Genomic DNA, 12104 nt, shown 5'->3' with positions numbered 1-12104 from the left:
GCTCATGGACTCTTGACACTTACATGAAAGAAAACATAATTTATGTAAGAACTTACCTGATAAATTCATTTATTTCATAGTGGCAAGAGTCCATGAGACCCACCCTTTTTTGTGGTTATGATTTTTTTGTAAAAAGCACATTATTTTTTCTAGTTCCTCTTTTTTGTATGCTTTTTACTCCTTTTTTACACCTCACTTCTTGGCTATACGTTAAACTGAAGTATGAGTGAGACTCTTGCCACTATAAAAGAAATACATTTATCAGGGAAGTTCTTACATAAATTATGTTTTTTCTCACCCTGTATGCTGCACTGTGATTCTATATGTGTCACCATTCCAGCCTGGGAATTATGTTGGACCAACTATCATGTTTGGGATATGTGCTCTTATTCATGCGATGTCGGCTTGCATGATTTTAATTAATTCCAATACTAGAATGGCGCCTAGGTCGTTTCCCCCCAGATGGATAATCACTAAGTGAGGTTTACCCCAGCGTACTAGGGCCTCATATATGAGTGAAGGTAACCTTGGCCAGCACATCCCTCATTCGCCCAACCACCTAACTAAAGCTTTGGAAGATGGGAACCCCAGACTTTGCCACCCAGGGAAAGATAAACATTGAATGGAGGCCCAGTGCACATACGAGTGCCGCTGTATCTGTTAGAACGCCACTTCCCCAGGTGGCGAATAGCGTCTGCAGAGGAGCCTGACAAAGCAACATTAGTTGCGGCCCCTATGCAGAAGGATTGAGGGGCAATGCCAGTCAGATCTAGACCTGCTTGGGCGGCCGCTCTAGCTAGGATTTTGTGGAACTGATATACAGATAAGGAAGTTCCGTTGGCATGCATTAGAAAGGATCCCTGAATTGCAGGTCTGCACTCTAGGAGTTGATTAATGGCAAAAACCGGGCAGCATCTACCTTGCATTTTAGGGATAGTAATCCACATGCCCTTACCCTGCTGATCCGTTTTTGACCATGGTAAGTACCGTTGAAGAGAATCTTGAGAAACTCTTATGTGATCGCTTTGCAGGCCCTTATCAGTCTGGCTCTTAGACAGGGACACTAGTTCTCCTATACAAAGGGTCGCTGAATAAGCTAACACAAATGCAGCTCGGAATAACAAAAACTCATAAGAGGTGGATAAGACGTGCCCCAAAGCCTCGACTAGTCTTTCGAGACAGTCATGGGTAATGGGCTCTCTAGAGTCCCTATGTTGAGGTTGTGATCTACCCCAGCCTTTTACAACTTGCTGAACAAAAAATTAGTTAGCCGGATCAGGCAAGACTAGAGTACGGTGGAAAAAGGAAATGTAGGAGTGCCAGGTGGATAGAGCTAATGAAGCTTGTACTAAAGGGAGCAGGGATATCCAGGATTTAGAAGCTGCCAAAGGAAACCAGGACAAGGTAAATCTTCTTGAGCAGTGTGAGGTGTGAGGCATCTAAATGTCACCCAATCAAATATCGATAGGACATCAGCTAGAACATTATTAACCCCAGGGACATGCTTGAAATTGTATGTTAAGTTCTAGAGAGTGTAACACCAAGTGTCGTAACAAACACACTACTATGGCAGACGTAGCCGAAAGGCCATTAATGGAATGTACCACACTAAGATTATCTGTCCAGAAGATGTTTTGTTGGAAAATTGAGTACCCCATAGTTCTATATCTAATACTATAGGAAAAAGCTCCAAAAGTGTGAGATTACGAGTTAAGCCCCTAACACTCCAATCCTGAGGCCAAGGTCCTGCACTCCACTGACCTCCAAAATATGCTTCATAGCCTTTAGACCCGGCAGCATCCATGAACAGATGAAGAAGCTGACTGGATATGGGGATAGAGCGCCAAAAACGGATACCATTACAATTTTGAAGAAAAACCTCCCAAACTTTTAAATTAGCTCTCATACCTTCTGTAACACAACTTTTGTCTGAGGCCTTATCTCTATCTCTCAGCTTCCCTTCCAATCTACGGTTGAAAAGCCTTCCCATTGGAATGACTCTACCTGCAAAATTAAGAAGACCAAGGAGAGACTGTAGTTGCCTTAGGGTTAGGGGAATGGTTCTTTTAGAAGCAGTCACTTTAACCGCATTGAGCATACTCTGAAACGTACTGAATGTTTCAAACAAAGCACAAGAGATGGCACAACCCATGGGCCGGCAGCGATCCACATAGAAACCACCTTCAAACTTACAACCCATAAGGTGAATGGCAGATGGATGTAAAGGCGGACTCAATGTCTAATTTCACTAATAAAGCACCTTGTCCCACCCCGCGACCCAACTCTATGGCACTATCAAAAGATTGATAGCGTACTAAGCTCAGTTCCGGGTCAATCGCATCATTAACAGAGCCGCCCTTACGGTGCAAAAGGTGTTGTATCTGGCGAAATTTAGCTAAATTTTTTTTGGGCACTACCCCCAAGGGTGATACTACTAAATTTAAATTTGGTAAGGGGGGAGGGAAAGGACCTATAAACTGTCCCATACTAAGTTCCTTGGAAGGTTTATCCCTCACTACTTTTGGGTACTGGTATGCTGATTGCAAGTTGCGATGGCTTGCCGATCCCTTAATACCCGGTGTTACAGGAATCATAAAACCACTATGAAAACTGTCTAACAGCAAATTCGCTGCTTGGCGGTCTGGATACACCCAAAGCCAGGGTTCAAGAGTGTGCACCTTCACTGGTGTTGGCGCTTTTTGAAGCCTTTAGATAACATGGAGAATACACTCTAAAGCATATAAGCCATTCTTCAAAAGTTTCAGGCCATTTAAATCATTTGGGGCCAGTGCCATCCGAGCTTTTTTCCTTCTATCTATAAGCTTCGGTCGATAATTCAAAAACATTTACATATTTACCTTGCTGTATCTTTTTTATGGTTTTTGTTTCAAATGACAATGCAGGGAAGGAGTATAGGATGGCAATGAATCACCCTGAAGGGCAACCTTGCACTCAGGGTTTATACTAGTGGGTGGACGTTGTTCCACCTGAGAAGATGATTCAGACTGGGGCTCTACCTGAGCAAGAGACGATTGTGACTGTGCTGATTTTTTAACTGAGCCTGATTGAAATTCCTGCCACATTCTTTTCACCATAGTAAACATACGTTTCTGACCTTTACCCTTCAATCCCAAAGAAGTGTCACTGTCAGATTCTGAGTCAGATAAAGACGAATCAGCTAAGTCAGGCCTGTCATATGTAAATGCACAGGACTTACCAGGTCCTGAAGATGTAGCTCCCTGTGTTGATCTAGCTGATGTAGTCTCCCTCACTGGATCACCACTTCCTGGCTGGATCAATGTGCTGGCGTTATTCTGCTGTAGACAGGGCCCTGTTAGCGGATCCAACGACATCCTAGTCGCATTGTGTGCAGATGGAGCAGTACCAGATTGTCCAGGCATGGCTGACATAGATGCCTAAAGTTGTGCTGCGCTCTGCAAGAGAGAGAATAAATTGCGAACACTACGAACACAGGGAATGGAAGGATTAGCAGACCCTAAGCCCTCATGGGAATCTCTGATATTGGGATGCTATACATTCACACTCTCTCTTTCACTAGTTGATACATTCCTGTTACCACTCATAAGCACGGCATTTATACTAATATTAGGCCCTGTAACAACGTGGGATGATGTATTCACATTCACACACCTACTCTCAACGTTTGGTGTTGGCAATGCATCATTTGTACCCGTTTGCATGCTGAAACTTGCAATATTAGGGTTAACATTCAATCTGGAGCTTCCACTGCCTTGAACTAATGCTACCTCATTCATATTCATTTGCACTGGCATATTTGGGTTAATACTCATCAAACTAGTCTTTGCATATGAAGCGAGTCTTCCTCTTAACGAAACAGACCCCCTATGGGTACTGGTTCGTGGCTGCCCCTTGATCCCCATGATACAGAATTGCGGCCCAATGCACTCCCGCAAATAGCCCCGCCCCTTATTAATCTCAATCGTGAGGGACCCCTAATAGCCTGTTTGCGCTGCCTTAATATTGCACCCCTTGAAGATCCTAATTCTTTCCTTGCTAGTGTCCTCTCTTGGTGCTCTCCTATGGAGAGCACTAGAGGACCCGACCGATCGCTTCCATGTTCGCGGCTGATGTGACTTTCGGTGACGTCACCGATAGGGGCCGAACACGTGATGGCAACTTCCGGTGATGCGGATGAAGACTGAGCTCCAACTGGAGCGAGAGGAAACAAGGAGGCTATCACCCCCCCGCAATGGAAGCCATAAAGGAGGACTCCGCTGATGCAGCAGATGGAGGGATTGCGGCGAACAAGGAGGACACCTCTGAACCAGGTAAGAGGCCAGCAGATGGGAGTGGAGCAATGGGGCCTACGACAAGGCCTAAGAGGCCTACGGATGTGAGTGGAGGAATGGGGCCTACGATAGGGCCTAATATGTCTGAGGATAGGAGTGAAGCAATGGGGCCTACAGCGGGGCCTACCACGTGGCCTACACCGGGGCCTGCACTAACTTCCAAGCCTGCGGGTGTAGCTTGGCCTTCCACTATATCACCAATGAATTCATGTGTAAGTATAGGCTTAGGCATGGGCAGTATTTGACTAGATATGGATTGAGGCCTATCAAATTGGGGCCTAGGGACCAGAGTATTAGTTGTAGTTTAAGGTCGGTGCTGCCCCTGATTGATTTAAGGGTCCTAGGATTGGAGGTATTACTGTACCACCAAGGGCCGGGGCTTGTGGTTGAAGATAGGCGCATCTCAAGCAGGCCGGGCCATTGCCTCAAAGGCATAGGCCGAAGTCTCACGACTTATAGGAGAATGAATATCATCTACAACAATTGTTTGTGCAGATTGTGTCTGTGTGTATTGTGTTGGGGGAATTATATCCTCTAACTCATCAATAACATCCATGTCACTTATCTGCTTGTTTTGCTTTTCTTTCCTAGATTTCTCGAAATCCAGCTCCTGGAACCACTTTGGAGGCAGTGTCGAACGTCTGGAACGCTGATGATGAAGAAAAAACAGGATTTTTAAGAACAATTGCAGTAAAAAAAATGCCTGTAGCAATCTAGTGTATGGACAATAAAACTTATTTCATTTGGAAGGCTCAGAGATTATTATGCTAAATTTATTGATCATAGAAGAACAGATATACTGAGATATTGTTTGCACTGTACTAATTCTGGTGTCCCACATACAGCTGATTCTTGTACCCCACTTGCTTGTTACTACAGCTGATTCTTGTACCTCACATGCTTGTAACTACAGCTAATTCTGGGGTCCCATATGCTTGTACCCCACATGCTTGTACAGCTGACCCTTGAAATCTACATGCTTGTAACTAAAGCTGATTCTGGTGTCCCACATGCTTGTATCTACAGCTGGCTTCTGATATACCATATGCTTATAGGTACAACTGATTCAGGTTTCCCACCTGCTTGTAAGTAAAGCTGATACTGATATCCCATATGCTTGTATGTACAGCTGATTCTGATATGTCACATGTTTGTAAGTACAGCTGATTCTGATATACCACATGCTCGTAGTACAGCTGATTGTGGTATCCCACATGCTTGTAACTACAGCTGTTTCTGATATCCCATGTGCTTGTAGATACAACTGATTCTGGTGTCCCACATGCTTGTAAGTGCAGCTGATTCTGATATCTCACATACTTGTAAGTGCAGCTGATTCTGGTTTTCCACATGCTTGTAAGTGCAGCTGATTCTGATATCTCACATACTTGTAAGTGCAGCTGATTCTGGTGTCCCATATGCTTGAAGGTGCAGCTGATTCTGATATCTCACATACTTGTAAGTGCAGCTGATTCTGGGGTCCCACATGCTTGAAGGTGCAGCTGATTCTGTTATTTCACAGGTTTTCAGGTATAGCTGATTTGATTGCTTATGTTAGCATGCGTTGTATAAAGAATGCATCAGCTATCTGTGTTACTTCTGATATAATAACCCACTATTTTTTCTGGCATAATTTGGTCAGTTTAGTTTTTGTGCCTTATAATATTTTTAGTTTTGCTTGCCAGTGAGCAGTTATGTATACTGTTTTCTATTCTTTTTTGCTAAGGCTGATGTTCTTATCTTTTAAATCTTCTATATGTTTTTGTTTAACAGGTCACTTTCTCATACACATCTGTGCAGTTGGATTATGTTCAGGCCTAATAAAACAAATAGTATGTTTTCATATGGCATTGTGTTACGTGATTTGGATTCTTTTCATCTTCAATTAAATGTATTGCTTACGCCGCTCTTCCCTGTTAACTGGGCTATTTTTAATTCATATTTTTTCTTGCAACATTTTGGGCCAGATTACAAATGACACATTACATTATTTTTTTTTTGCTCGCACAAACACCTCTCAAAGTAAACTTTTAATGCGGATGGAGTTAGCGCTCGTATTACAAGTTGAAAATAACTTTTTTGTGTGCAAGCGAGCGAGCGAAACCCTATGTGCACCATCTTCAGTTCATTAGATATCTAAATCCCATTAACTTTTCCCCATAGTCTTTAATTGAGAGTGCTTTAAAAAAAAAAAAAAAAACAATAGGATGAGAGCAAGTAAAATTTTATTGGCTATTGAAATCAGCCAATAGAATTTTACTTGCTCTCATCCTATTGGCTAAATTAAACAGCCAATAGGATTTGAGTAGCTTTCATCCTATTGGCTGATTTGAATTGGAAGAATCAAATCAGCCAATAGGAATTCAAGGGACGCCATCTTTAATCGCGTACCTTGAATTCACTATTCAGTGTACGGCGGAGATCGTACAAAGAGGATCCTCCACGCTCCATGGCTCCACGGTCACCGGTCTTCAGCTCCGTGGTCTTCAGTCTTTAGCTCCGCTCCGCGCAGGATGTTCTTGGAAGAAGAAGAGGTTGCCCTTGGAAGAAGACTTCACTGCCTGGAACAGGACCTTCTCCGCCGGACTTCAGGAACCGTGAGTACCAACCTGGGGGTTAGACTTAGCAATTTTTAAGGGTTTTGGGGGGGATTGTTTTATTTAGATTAGGGATTGGCAGTAAAAGAGCTAAATACCCTTTTAAGGGCAATGCCCAAACAAATGCCCTTTTTCAGGGCAATGGGTAGTTTAGGTTTTTTAGTGTTAGGTTCTTTTATTTTAGGGGGTGGGGGGTTTAATGTTAGGTGGGACTTTGTATATTTTTTGTAAAAGAGCTGATTATCTTAGGGCAATGCCCTGCAAAAAGCCTTATTAAGGGCTAGTGACGTATGGGATATACATTCCTACCAGGAGGGGCAAAGTTTCCCAAACCTCAAAATGCCTATAAATACACCCCTCACCACACCCACAAATCAGTTTTACAAACTTTGCCTCCTATGGAGGTGGTGAAGTAAGTTTGTGCTAGATTCTACGTTGATATGCGCTCCGCAGCAGGTTGAAGCCCGGTTTTCCTCTCAGCGTGCAGTGAATGTCAGAGGGATGTGAGGAGAGTATTGCCTATAGGAATTCAATGATCTCCTTCTACGGGGTCTATTTCATAGGTTCTCTGTTATCGGTCGTAGAGATTCATCTCTTACCTCCCTTTTCAGATCGACGATATACTCATATATACCATTACCTCTACTGATTCTCGTTTCAGTACTGGTTTGGCTTTCTACTACTTGTAGATGAGTGTCCTGGGGTAAGTAAGTCTTATTTTCTGTGACACTCTAAGCTATGGTTGGGCACTTTTATATAAAGTTCTAAATATATGTGTTCAAACATTTATTTGCCTTGACTCAGGATGTTCAACATTCCTTATTTCAGACAGTCAGTTTCATATTTGGGATGATGCATATGAATTAATCAATTTTTTTCTTACCTTAAAATTTGACTTTTTCCCTGTGGGCTATTAGGCTCGCGGGGGCTGAAAATGCTTCATTTTATTGCGTCATTCTTGGCGCGGACTTTTTTGGCGCAAATTTTTTTTTCTGTTTCCGGCATCATACGTGTCGCCGGAAGTTGCGTCATTTTTTTTTTACGTCGGCGTTCCGGATGTGGCGTCATTTTTGGCGCCAAAAGCATTTAGGCGTCAAATAATGTGGGCGTCTTTTTTGGCGCTAAAAAATATGGGCGTCACTATTGTCTCCACATTATTTAAGTCTCATTATTTATTGCTTCTGGTTGCTAGAAGCTTGTTCACTGTCATTTTTTCCCATTCCTGAAACTGTCATTTAAGGAATTTGATCAATTTTGTTTTATATGTTGTTTTTTCTATTACATATTGCAAGATGTCTCCGTTTGTCCCTGAGTCAGAAGCCACTTCTGGAAAAATGCTTAACTGAGTTTCAGTTCTACCAAAGCTAAGTTCGTTTATTTTAAATGTTATAAATGTTTATCTTTAGCTATGGTTTGTAATAAGTTATTATGATATACTTTTACATGCAGATTCCATTAGTATTTATGCTTTATACATTTCCATTCTTAAGTGCAAGAAATGTTTAGAAGATTTATAAGAAATATTTTTTCTGATTAAGGCTATGTCTGACTTCGTGCCTTCTAATACGATTTTTAGGTCTTTTTCACTTCTTTTTTAATTATTGAAGTTTCAAATGACCAACAACATACTGATTTATCCTTCTCTGATGATGTTTTTTTCTCTTTCAGAAATTCTCTTCATCAGATATTGACACTAACAAATCTACTTTTTTATATAATTTTTTTATTATTAAAGTGCATTTGTTATTTGTTGAAGAGGTGTTAATTATTTTGGATATTAAGGTAACTAGTTCTTTAAGACTAGCTGACACTATTTCTGCCTTTTTATTTCTTCTGTGATTTCAGAGGTTTTCTTTCCAATTCCCCATACTAGGGAATGGAATAGGCTGAGAATTTTCTTTTATTTTTAAACTATATTCTTTGTCAGCAGTTAAATTCAATTTGGAGGGTTCTCCAATTTATTGGAGCTATCTCTACTCCTACTAATTATGCTATTGCTTTTATAGCAAAATAGTATTTATTTTCCTTTATATAGTTGTATCTTATTTTTGGAAAATTATTTAGTTTCAGGTACTTTTCTTGGTCCTGTGATATTGCAATTGCTTCATTTTTTCTGTTTACTTTCAAATCAAGTATCAGATCATGATTTATTTTAGCATTGTTAAGGGACAACATTTACTAGACTAGGTGCCGTTGCATTTGTCTTGTTGTTTTGCATTTTGCAAGTCCTCTGTTTTGACTGGCCCTTTAAACTGGACTATCATGTTAATGATTTTATTTGTGTCTTCATTTTATTGAATATATTCGCAAATGAGGGTTAATCTATGTCTTTAGCTATTTTAGCTAGAAGAATTCTGTGATTTAAAAAAAAAAAAAAAAAGAAAATCCATATTTCTTTTGTTCTAAGATAATCAATTATAATTGGATTCAATTCTTAACTGTTACTCTGGGCTTCAAGATTGAGTTCTAAGACTAAAACTTTAAGCTTATACTAGTTTGGTTGTTCTTATTAAGGAACGAATCCTGAGTTCTTTCCCAAGTAACATGTTTTTAATTGGGGTTCGAAATTAGCTCCCTAATGTTGCGATGCACATGCCGTATTCCAGCTTGGCTGGTAAGGGGCAGGTTAAGACTTCTTTGAAATGTATTTGGTTCTATTTTGTCCAAATTTCTTTGATTTTATTCCAGTAAGGCTAACACTTTCTTTCAGTGTGTTTCTGTCCTATATATTTTGGATACTGTTGAGGCATGGCTGGGTACCCATGGGGTTCAAGCGCTGCTCAGACCTGGAATCTTCTGGGGTTTTTATTCCAGTTCCTTTTCTAGGAACTGGGTTTTGGAGTTTTATTCAAACTATTTTGCCTTTTTGTCGTCATTGATAGCATTATTTGTTTTCTTTAGATACAATAAATGCGTATTCTTCATTTTTCTGTTTTCATTCAGATTATTTCCTGAGGATGCGGATTCTCATATGTTTCACTTGCTCTTCAGGACATAGTTAGAGGATCTTTTTTCAAAAGCTCTTGATTCCTCACGCAAGGGTCACCTTTTTTTAGGTTTCCAGATGGTTTATGTCACTATCTTTGTCTCTATCAGACAAGGGACAATTTGTATTGGGTTCCGTCTGTCGGTACCTTTAGTCTCTATTATTTCCTTCAGTTGCTATATATGCATAGAAGTTTTAACAGCATTGGATTCAATTCCCTTTGCTCATTTTCAATGGAAAGATCCTTTCCAGCTTTGTTTCTTCAAGAACATGGTTGGAGGATCAATTAACCAAAAAGTTTGTTGATTCCTCAGACAATAGTAACCTTTTTTAGATTTCCGGATAGATTCAGTGTCCATGACTCTGTCTCTGTTGGACAGGAGACGTCTGTAATTGGTTTCAGCTTATCGAAACCTTCAGTCTCAATCATTCCCTTCGGTAGCCTTATGCATGGAAATTCTAGGTTCTTATGACTGCTGCATTGGACGTGTTCCCCTTTGCTCATTTTCACATGCGACCTCTTCAGCTCTGTATGCTGAACCAGTGGTGCCGGGGATTATACAAAGATATCTCATTTAATATCTTTAAAACTGATTGTTCGACACCCTCTGACGTGGTACAGACCACCATCGTTTAGTTCAGGGGGCTTCTTTTTTTCTTCCAACCTGGACTGTGATCTCAACAGATGCAAGTCTGACAGGTTGGGGAGCTGTATGGGGGTTTCTGACAGCACAAGGGGTTTGGGAAATCTCAGGAGGTGAGATTACCAATCAATATTTTGGAACTCCGTGCAATTTTCAGAAGCTCTTCAGTCATGGCCTCTTCTAAAGAGAGAATCGTTCATTTGTTTTCAGACAGACAATGTCACAACTGTGGCATATATCAATCATCAAGGAGGGACTCACAGTCCTCTGGCTATGAAAGAAGTATCTCGAATACTGGTATGGGCGGAATCCAGCTCCTGTCTAATCTCTGTGGTTCATATCCCAGGTTTTGACAATTGGAAAGCGGATTATCTAAGTCGCCAAACGTTACATCCGGGCGAGTGGTCTCTTCACCCAGAGGTGTTTCTTCAGATTGTTCAAATGTGGGGACTTCCAGAAATAGATCTGATGGCTTCTCATCTAAACAAGAAACTTCCCAGGTATCTGTCCAGATCCAGGGATCCTCAGGCGGAAGCAGTGGATGCATTGTCACTTCCTTGGAAGTATCATCCTGCCTATATCTTTCCGCCTCTAGTTCTTCTTCCAAGAGTAATCTCCAAGATTCTGAAGGAATGCTCGTTTGTTCTGCTGGTGGCTCCAGCATGGCCTCACAGGTTTTGGTATGCCGATCTTGTCCGCATGGCTTCTTGCCAACCGTGGACTCTTCCGTTAAGACCAGACCTTCTGTCACAAGGTCCTTTTTTACCATCAGGATCTCAAATCCTTAAATTTAAAGGTATGGAGATTGAAAGCTTGATTCTTAGTCAAAGAGGTTTCTCTGACTCTGTGATTAATACTATGTTACAGCCTGTATCTCAGGCATCTAAGCAGCTACAGACCCCCAAGACCCATTGGAAAGGTAATTGCCTAACCTTTCCAACAGTGTAAGTCTTGGAGGTCTGAAAAAAAAGTTAAAAGTTTTAAAAAAATTCTTTAAAAAAAAATCTTAGCATCCAGGTGGGAAAGTGCTTAGCACTCAAAGGGTTAATGTGGGCGATTAGTTGTTGCTTTTGTAATACTCCGTTTGCCTTCGCTGCATCCCGGTGGATTCCAAAAATGGCAGGGTGGTGAAAGAATCCACCTTCTTTTGTCCTCGTGCTGTCAACATTCCATTGAGGATGCGTGCGCAACTTCCGAACGCAATTATAGTATAGATATGATACAGTAATGTGAAAAAGTACACCCTCCTTGAATTCTATGGTTTTACATATCATGAAATAATATCAGGTCTTAAAATTAGGTAAATACAGCCTCAGATGAACAACAACGCATGACATATTACACTGTGTCATGATTTGTTAACAAAAAAAAAGCTAAACCTTCTCTGGTAATTCTGCTTTACTTGTTATATTAAATTGAGCACTAATTTTAATGCAGTTATGAATTAAGTTTATAAATTAAGCCTTTTAGCTGTGATATCACAGAAAATAATGAAACATGCTTCCCTATAAATGAAATGATGAAAAGATTAACTAGAAAATGTATA

Source organism: Bombina bombina, chromosome 1 (genome assembly GCF_027579735.1).
Source record: "Bombina bombina isolate aBomBom1 chromosome 1, aBomBom1.pri, whole genome shotgun sequence".
NCBI lineage: Eukaryota > Metazoa > Chordata > Amphibia > Anura > Bombinatoridae > Bombina > Bombina bombina.
Note: the sequence above shows the minus strand (reverse complement) of the source record.